Below are 8,181 nucleotides of genomic sequence, written 5' to 3'. Positions count from 1 at the left end.
ATCACCATCACATCACCGGTCATCAATAACTCTTAAAAGTTCTTTTACACATATGACAAGTTGTACGGCTCTTTCTTTTCTTTTTTTATATTATTATTATTATTTGAAAACTTGTGTGTGTGTGATCTCCATATTCGTTCGGCTTATAACTTATCCCCCAACTCCATCATTCGCATTTTTATATATTTTTTTCTTTCGGGAGAGGAAAAGTCCCCGGCGGTGGTGGTGGTGGTGGACTGGACCTGCTCTGCCCGGGACATTTCGTGACTTTTGGGTCGCATTGTTTGTTTGATTACAGCGCGGCTTTGAGCGAAAAGAGCCAAAAAGGGGAAAACTCTTAAAAAACTCTTTGGCCAAAGTTAGAAGCGCGCGGCGGCTCCTTCTATTCGCTTTTTTGATGGCTTCATATTTTGGTTCTTTTCTTCTCCAAAGAGAAAAAATTCACCGAGAAAATAAATCGCTGGATTATAGTTGGGTGTGTGTGTGTGTGTGTCCAGCTTCTAGCTGAACGGCCCACAGTAGTAGATGAAGGGAACACCTGGCCAGGTGCCACTGAATTTCTCCGACTACCAGGACACACGGGCCCCGTTTGAGCCACACCACCGTCTTTTGTCTCTTCTCTTTTCTACCCGAAAAATGTTCCAATTCTCTGGCTGTTTTGTTTTGTTCTCTCCGATTGTTTCACGCTGCTATTTCGGCCATCATCGCGTCAATAATGACGTTGTAATCAGCCCCGCCGATTGCATCGGCAATTGCCGTCGGTGGTCACGCGATTTCGACAAACAATTTCAAAGCTGCTGATGCTAACTGCTGCCTCTACAATTGGTCCCTTTTTAGCCGCTCTTTTTTCTATTTCTCATTTGTTATTAATTCGTTTCGTTGATATCCTCCGAGGGGCGATTACAACACGAATCAACAACACAAGGTAAGGACGGGCGGTGGCCGAACAAAATCGTCCCGTCCTTATTTGTTGATTCGGCATTTCCATCGGCGTCTTCAGCAGCAGGTGCATTTTGTTCGCTACAAATTTGAGCCATTCGTTTGAGCGTGAGTGACACGCGCTTGACATTCGACCGGGCTCTTTTTCCTACGGGAGCGTCCAGCTGGACTGTTGTTGTTGTTGTTGTGTGTAGGCCATCGGCCGCCATGCGAATCGATTTGGTTTTGCTTTGACGTGCTCACGATTTAGTGTTGCACCTTGTTCCGTTTTGTAAACGGGCAAATGTTTTTGGGACACGCCGATTTCCATTCCGTGTGTGTCTGGTTGTTTGTTTTTTGATTCGCTGTCCTTGCGATCGTTTTGGGGTTTGATCATCAGCATCGGGAAATGGGCTGCTCCTTTGTGTGCCCAGCGCAGTTACGTCTTTATCCAGCCCAAAGAAGTAAAAGAAGAAGTTGGAAGAAATTGTCTTCAATCTAATTATAATCCACCACCACCACCTTTCGGAGAAGAGGCAATCATCCACGGTTCGTTTGTCTCTCTTTTTTCTTGCATCACGCCAGACCATTCGGCCAGGCATTTGTTCGTCTCTAATAAAGTTGGCCATCTCTATAGCCTATAGCCCCCTATGGATGGATGGAAGCAAAAGATTTGAGTGGCTAATAAAGAGCTAGGCTTTAATGACGGCCAATTATGACTCGGCGCGTTATACATACATCTACAATATGAGTGTCGTTTAAACCGAATTTCATATTTCATTTTCCCTCCGACTATTTTTTTATTTTATTTTACGTCTCTAGAAGAAGAAGAAGAAAATTTCGGAGCCGTTAGGCTACCGCTTTAGTATGGTGCGGATGCACGGCATGATTACAACTTTCAAATTTCTTTTCTTTTTTTTTATTTTTGTTAAGGAGAAAAACAAAATTGAGACGCTATTGAATCGAGACGCGATAAAAAATCACATTTTGGATCGCTTTAACGCTTTTCTCTCGACTCGACTATCTTCGTACGGTATAGCGCCGTGCTAATGATGTCGTGTCGAGCGTCGGAATCTCTTATAGATTCCGTTCAAGCGAAAGTATAGAGTCGGGAGCCAACCTCGTTTTTTGGGAGTTTTTCTTTTCTTTTCATTCCGAGGGATTCTCTTCTATTTACAAAAAATCAAAAACAAAAACAAACATGTTTCCAGCGTCATGATTCTTCCATTACGGAGAATGTGGACACGCCAATGGCGAGTTTTACCCGAACGGTTATTTCGATAACAACAAAAACACTAGAGAGAAAGAGAGAGAGAGAGAGAAAAATGAGATTAAGAGGTCCATCAGAAAAGATATTCTCACGTCTTTTTTTCCTTTTTTTTTCCCCGTTTGAAAGAGACTGGACCGGCCGGCGTGAATGTTCTCCCAACAACAGAAAGAGAGTCAGACAACAATCTGAGGTATTTAGCCTTAGTCAAATAGCTTGAGTCCTTTAGAGAGTGTATATCAGTTGTTGTGTTTGGGCTGATGCTGATTGGAAAAAAAAAAATATTTTGCTCGCTCACGACAGGTGTTGTTGTTGAGTCGAGTCTCTTTCTCGGCCGGCGATTAGATCGAAGAGTTGAAAATAATAATTGCCCGTTTTTTCTTCTTCTTCTTCGTGGGCCGTCGCTGCTGCTATCGCGCGCGCAAGCTCCTAGGTCTCTCAAAGACTAATAATAGGGACACACTCTATTACTTGGCCCATTGGCACTTTGGGAGACTTATTTTTATTCTTTTTTTTTTTCGCCCGTGGGGCCGCCGTGGCCGGCCGATTCAATAAGAGAATTTTCCCCTCTTGTGTGACGTCATTTGGCCAACGGAGCGAGTCGCTTTTGATTGTTTGAATTGTGAGATCGGGGCGGTTGTTGTTTGAAAGTCCGCGCAAGTCTGGCCGTCGCTTTGTAAATTCTAAACATAACTGCTGGAAAAAAAAAACTTTCTTCCTCCCCATTTTTCGTCGTTATTTTTTAATTTGCTTGTTTCCAAGAATGTCGGCCCGTCCAATCGTGAGAGTTGAACAAGTGACCGTATCTAATCCACAACGGCGCTGTGGATATTTATTATTAAAAACTCGTGTGCGTACCTCTAGCTGCTGGCCGGAGCAGCTTGATTTGTTTTGTGTAAAATTTCATTTTGCGTTTTTCGTTGGGTTAAAAATAAAAATGAGAGAATTGAATCAACTCGTCGTCGTGGCTATGTGGCCAGTTTGAGATCTGATGATAGCCCAGCAGCAGTCTGAGTCCCTTCAACTTTTCTTTGATTAGTTTGGTCGTGTTGACTGTGTGGCAACAGTCGACGCAATCAGACGGGCAGAAACGCTGGAGACACTTTGGTGGGGGGACTCGACACTTTTTGGCTCTTTGCCTTTTATAAATGTGACAATCGCTAACAAACACATTGATGGCTTTCCCCCCCATTTTCATTCGAGTCTCTTTTGTGTGTGTCTTATATTTTCCCTTCCCCTGGCACTCATCGCTCAATCTTGAACGTCTTGTGTGCACTTGTCTCAGCCCTCTCGAAAGAGAGAGAGAGAAACTTTGGTTTCCATAGAGACGGGTGCCGGCCCGTCATTACATCTTCACCAGCAGCAGCAGCAGCCGAGATGCGGAGGGGTTGATTGCGTCTGTTTGGGTATTGGGAACTCGTTGGGTCAGGCCATTGCGTGTCTCATTGATGCGAACAAAGTCATCCGAGGAGAACTGAAGAAGACGAATAGGAGGGAGGCAAGGCAGGGAGGCAGGAAGGAGGAGGTGTAGGAGGCGAAATGTATCAATGGGCGACCACGGGATCCAGCCCTGCAAGATGAAATCAAAAAAGAAAAAAAAAAAGAAATAAATAAAAACTGGTCAGTTGGATTTCTTCATTTCGAAACGACGGCCAATCGCAATCACCATATAAATATGCATGTAGATAAGACACACACACCGCTACGACTACCACCACCACTATCCAGATGCGTTCGAAATGATATGCTGCTCGACTTTGGGCCCTCACTAGCGCAGCTTTTGGTTCTCCGCTTCTGTTGCAGCGCCAATTCATCAAATGGCGTGACCTGGGCATCTTCTACCCCCCTCCCGTTTTCCACAAATATTAGACGAGTGTATAGACACACGCGGACCAATTTCACGAAAAATAGGCGGCGGTGCTGCTGCTGGAGAGAGAGAGAAAAGAGTATAGAAAGAAACAAAAAAAAATATATAATATATATATGGATATACATAACTCTTTTAGTTTACGTTTTATAATGAGTTCTCACCACGGGGTTTCCGTTTCGGTTGCATTTCCAGTTGGTTTTTTTTTCTCTTTTTTCGCCCGGATTACCTTGGCTCGTTTTGGGGGGATTAGATTTCCAGATCGTGGCGTCATCATTAACCGCCGACCAGGTATAGACAGAAGAGTTTGGTTGTTGTTGTTGTTTCTGGAACTAAATGTAATTATTATGTTCAGTAGGTGAAATTACCTCCCGATTTTATTATTCATCTTTTTCTTTTTTTACTTCTTCTTCTTCTTCGGAGAAGAAAAAACCAAATTCTTTTTCGTTTATTGATTTTCATTTGGCCAAGAGAAAAAAAGAAAAGAAAAAGAAATTTTGAAAAAATCGAGTCGAGTCATTGGGACCTGCCCGTTTTGAAATTTTTTCCTGGTGGTGGGGTCTGGTGGGGTCTGAGCTGCTGGTCCGTCGTCGTTGTGTTTCTTTTTTCTTCTTTTTCTTTTTTGTTGTTGACACTGGGCGTTAGCATTTCTCAACTGCCACCTGCTGATGGCCGAGTGGCAAGGACGCGGGCGAAGGAAGGTCGTGTGTCCAGTCGGTCCATGTTGTGCTGTTGTAGGTCCGTGTGTGTGTGTGTGTGCCCCCTCAAATATTGATGGAATCGAATTCCTGAGTGAAAGCGCAGCACCGTAACACAAGAAATAAGCAAACACACTGAAACTGGGAGAGCAGAACTGCGCCATCGGGGTCAGGTCTCTTTACTTACCCAATACAAATTAATTAGTTTCTTATGTATGGGCTTCTTTCTTGCTTTCTTGTTTCTCTCCTGCTGGAATTTTGACCGAAATCATTTCGAAACTTGATTTTTGAATGGGGAAACAAAAATTAGATTTTCCCGAACGTTTTTTTCTTTTTTAACTTTTTACTTTTTAACTGCGCACAAAAATAAGAAAAAACCAAAAGTTAATTTGAAAAAAGAAAAAAGGAAGTCAGGAATTCGAGTCGAGTCTATTTTTCCGTTGTAGATAAAGAAAGATGAATCATATCGGGTTTGCCTGGGCTCTATCTCGTATAACGTGGGAAAGGCGAAAGGAATTGCCGGCCCAATCCCGCCGCGCGCGAATCAAACGTCGTCATCTCAATAATTTTGATGGTTTTCTCCGTTGGTTGGTTGTTGCTGTTCCGTGCTGGCTGGTTGTTGTTGGCCGGGCCGGGCCGGGCGCACAGCCGGCGGTCAATAAAACAAGCGGCATGTTTTGGGTTATGACGGGCCGAGACAAGACAGGACACAAACGTCCCTTGTATTTATATGTATATTGATCACAACCATAACAATAATAATAGTAGTAGTGGTAATAATAATAATCATCATCTGACATTCCACGAGCTATACAAGGTGTGCTGGCCCATGTTGTTGGCCTCTCTCCTCTCTCTCTCTCGCTCTCTTGTTACGACGTCACTCGACGCATCGCACATCAATCTACATTGGATATACAACGCCTGCCGGCCCGTCCGTACTCGTGGCCAACAACAAAAATATTATATCTCTAGCGTCTAGCGATATGATGTGGCACATGGCCTGTTATTGTTCGCATGATTCATTCAAACCGATTTCGCAACTACTTTTTTTTTCTTCTCCTTCCTCTTTTGCCCAGTCAGATAAAACAAAAAACAAAACAAAAAGATAAACAGAAAAAAAAGGTTAGAAATCTGCGACAGGGAAAGAGAGACGGACGGAGCCGTGACAAACGGGCGGCCGATTTCTCTCTTTGACTGGCGACCGGTTCTCCTTTTTATTTTATAAAGACGACGAGAGAGAACGAGAGAAAAGAAAAGAAAAAAAAGAAGAAAAGACAAGACACAATAGACGAATAATAATCTATCTAACTGAATAATGTACACAGACACATTCTGATTATCTCTATCTATTATTCTCTCTCTCTCTTTCTCTCTTTCTTATGTACATCCAGCAAGTTGATAAGTTTGCCAGACTCCGTGTCACTTTGGCCCAGCTCGTGCTGGACTGGATCTCATCACACCAAGCCACTTTTTTTTGTGAGATCATTGTTGAGCGATCCGTATTTCGAGTTCGATGCTTTCCGTTTGATTACCTGTTTTTTTTTCCAGCTTCGATTTTTCTTTTCTATTTTTTTCTGTCCGTCTATTTCTTAACGAAATTAGACGTCTAGCCTATGGGAGGGATAGATGTAGAGTCTCTTGTTGTTAAGGAGGTAACCACCTTAAAGAAAAAAGAAAAGAACCAACATTTTATACTATGGGGAGAGTGGGGGGGATACAACAACAGCAGCAGCGACTGGCCGGTAAGCGACATTGACAGAGCGATGACATTGGCATTCGGTCCGCAAAGCTCTCTCTCTCTCTCTCTTTTTGAAATTTATTTAAAAATTTATTTCTGTATGTTGTGGAGGGACGGACGACTGGTATCCCTTAACTCTCTGTGTGTGGGTTGGAGAGCTGCTGGATTTCCAGATTATTTTTTGGTTGTTTTTTTTTTTTTTTATTTTTCCCGTTTCATTTGCATATCATTTGATGGAACATGAATTGGATGACTAGAGTATATTTATATGTAAGAAGCCCATTATTATTATTTGTTGTAAAAAGACGTTGTGTGGTTTCCTCTCCCTGAGAGATCCTGTTTTGTTTTAGTTTTGTTTTTTCCCTCCCACCAGACCTGCTCCTAAATTTATACTTGATCTATTAATCCTAAATTGCGTCATTTCTTTTGGGGGGTTCTGCTGGAGAGGAGAGAGAGAGAGTTTTGTTGGAGTGTAACTCTCATCATCGTTGATCAAAAGGCCGTCAGAGTTGGCCGTCACTCTGCTTTCGTTTTCGGTTGTTTGGTTTTGGGTCGGGAGTGAGTGGGCGGGTGATGGCGGTAATAAGTTACTTGCATTGCAACTCTCTCTGGGTCGTGTGATTCATCCACCATCCATAATGGATGCCTTGTCCCTGCGCTGCTGAGGGAAAAAGAAAAAAAAAAGGCAATTGGCTGGGCTCTACTGTAACATGGCGACGTAAATGGACGGGCGGACTAGGGCATCGGAGAAAACGACGTCTGATAAAACACCGTAATGAAACGGTCCTCTCTCCTGGACCCTTTGTTGTGTAATGCATCAGCTGGAAAAAGAGAAAAAAGGAAAAGAAGAAGAAGAAACTTGTTATATTCCTACAGAGATTCTCTTTGGGCATTCCGGCCACATCCGGGCCAACAACAACAACCCAAAAAAACAAAAAGAAGAACCTTTTTTTTCTTTTCTTTCTTCCCTTTCTAAACTAAAATGTGTGGCCGGCAAAGGAGGACAAAAGAAGCGAGAGATAAAGAAGAAGAAGAAAGGAAGGGACTGGATGTGAATGCTGATGCGGATTATCGAGACAACGCCAGGGACATTTATCCATCAATAAACAGCTCGCGAGTTTAAAGAGAATCGGTCCGTGCCACATAGGAAAGAAGAAGGAAAAGTTTTTTTTGTTTTTTTCTGTTTTTGTTTTTGTGTGCGTCCCGTTTCGGCTTCATCAGGTCCAGCCAGATGAATCGATCCGTCAATAGGTTGAGCTGCGCAACTCCGGCCCTCGCCTTTTTTTTTTTCTTTCTGGTCCATCCATCCGTCGTTTTGGTGTAGATCTGCTGGGAGGAGGAGGACAGAGTCCTTTGGGACTCGGCTTATCATCGGTGGTGGGGGGGGAATAAGTAGCAGCTGATGGATCGAGGCCGGCCCAGCCAGACTCTATATAAGAACAGGCCAAAAATCTCTTTTTTTTTCAAATAGATAGTTCCAGGAATTACAGGTCTATAACTATTCACGTCCTCGGTCATTGTTGGCCATTTCGGGTGGCACAGGCGGATGCGTTGCATAAGCCTGTGCGCTGCTGTGGATCCCGGCCAGGGAAAAAAAAAATTGCCGGGGCTACCGTTAATGACGCCGATGCTGCAATGCCGTATACAGTCCGCGTAGTAAGAACTAGTAGTTTAGTGGCGATATAGCCCCCCA

The sequence above is a fragment of the Daphnia pulex genome, chromosome 5, assembly GCF_021134715.1.
Source record: "Daphnia pulex isolate KAP4 chromosome 5, ASM2113471v1".
NCBI classification, from domain to species: domain Eukaryota; kingdom Metazoa; phylum Arthropoda; class Branchiopoda; order Diplostraca; family Daphniidae; genus Daphnia; species Daphnia pulex.
This window is presented reverse-complemented; position numbering follows the sequence as displayed.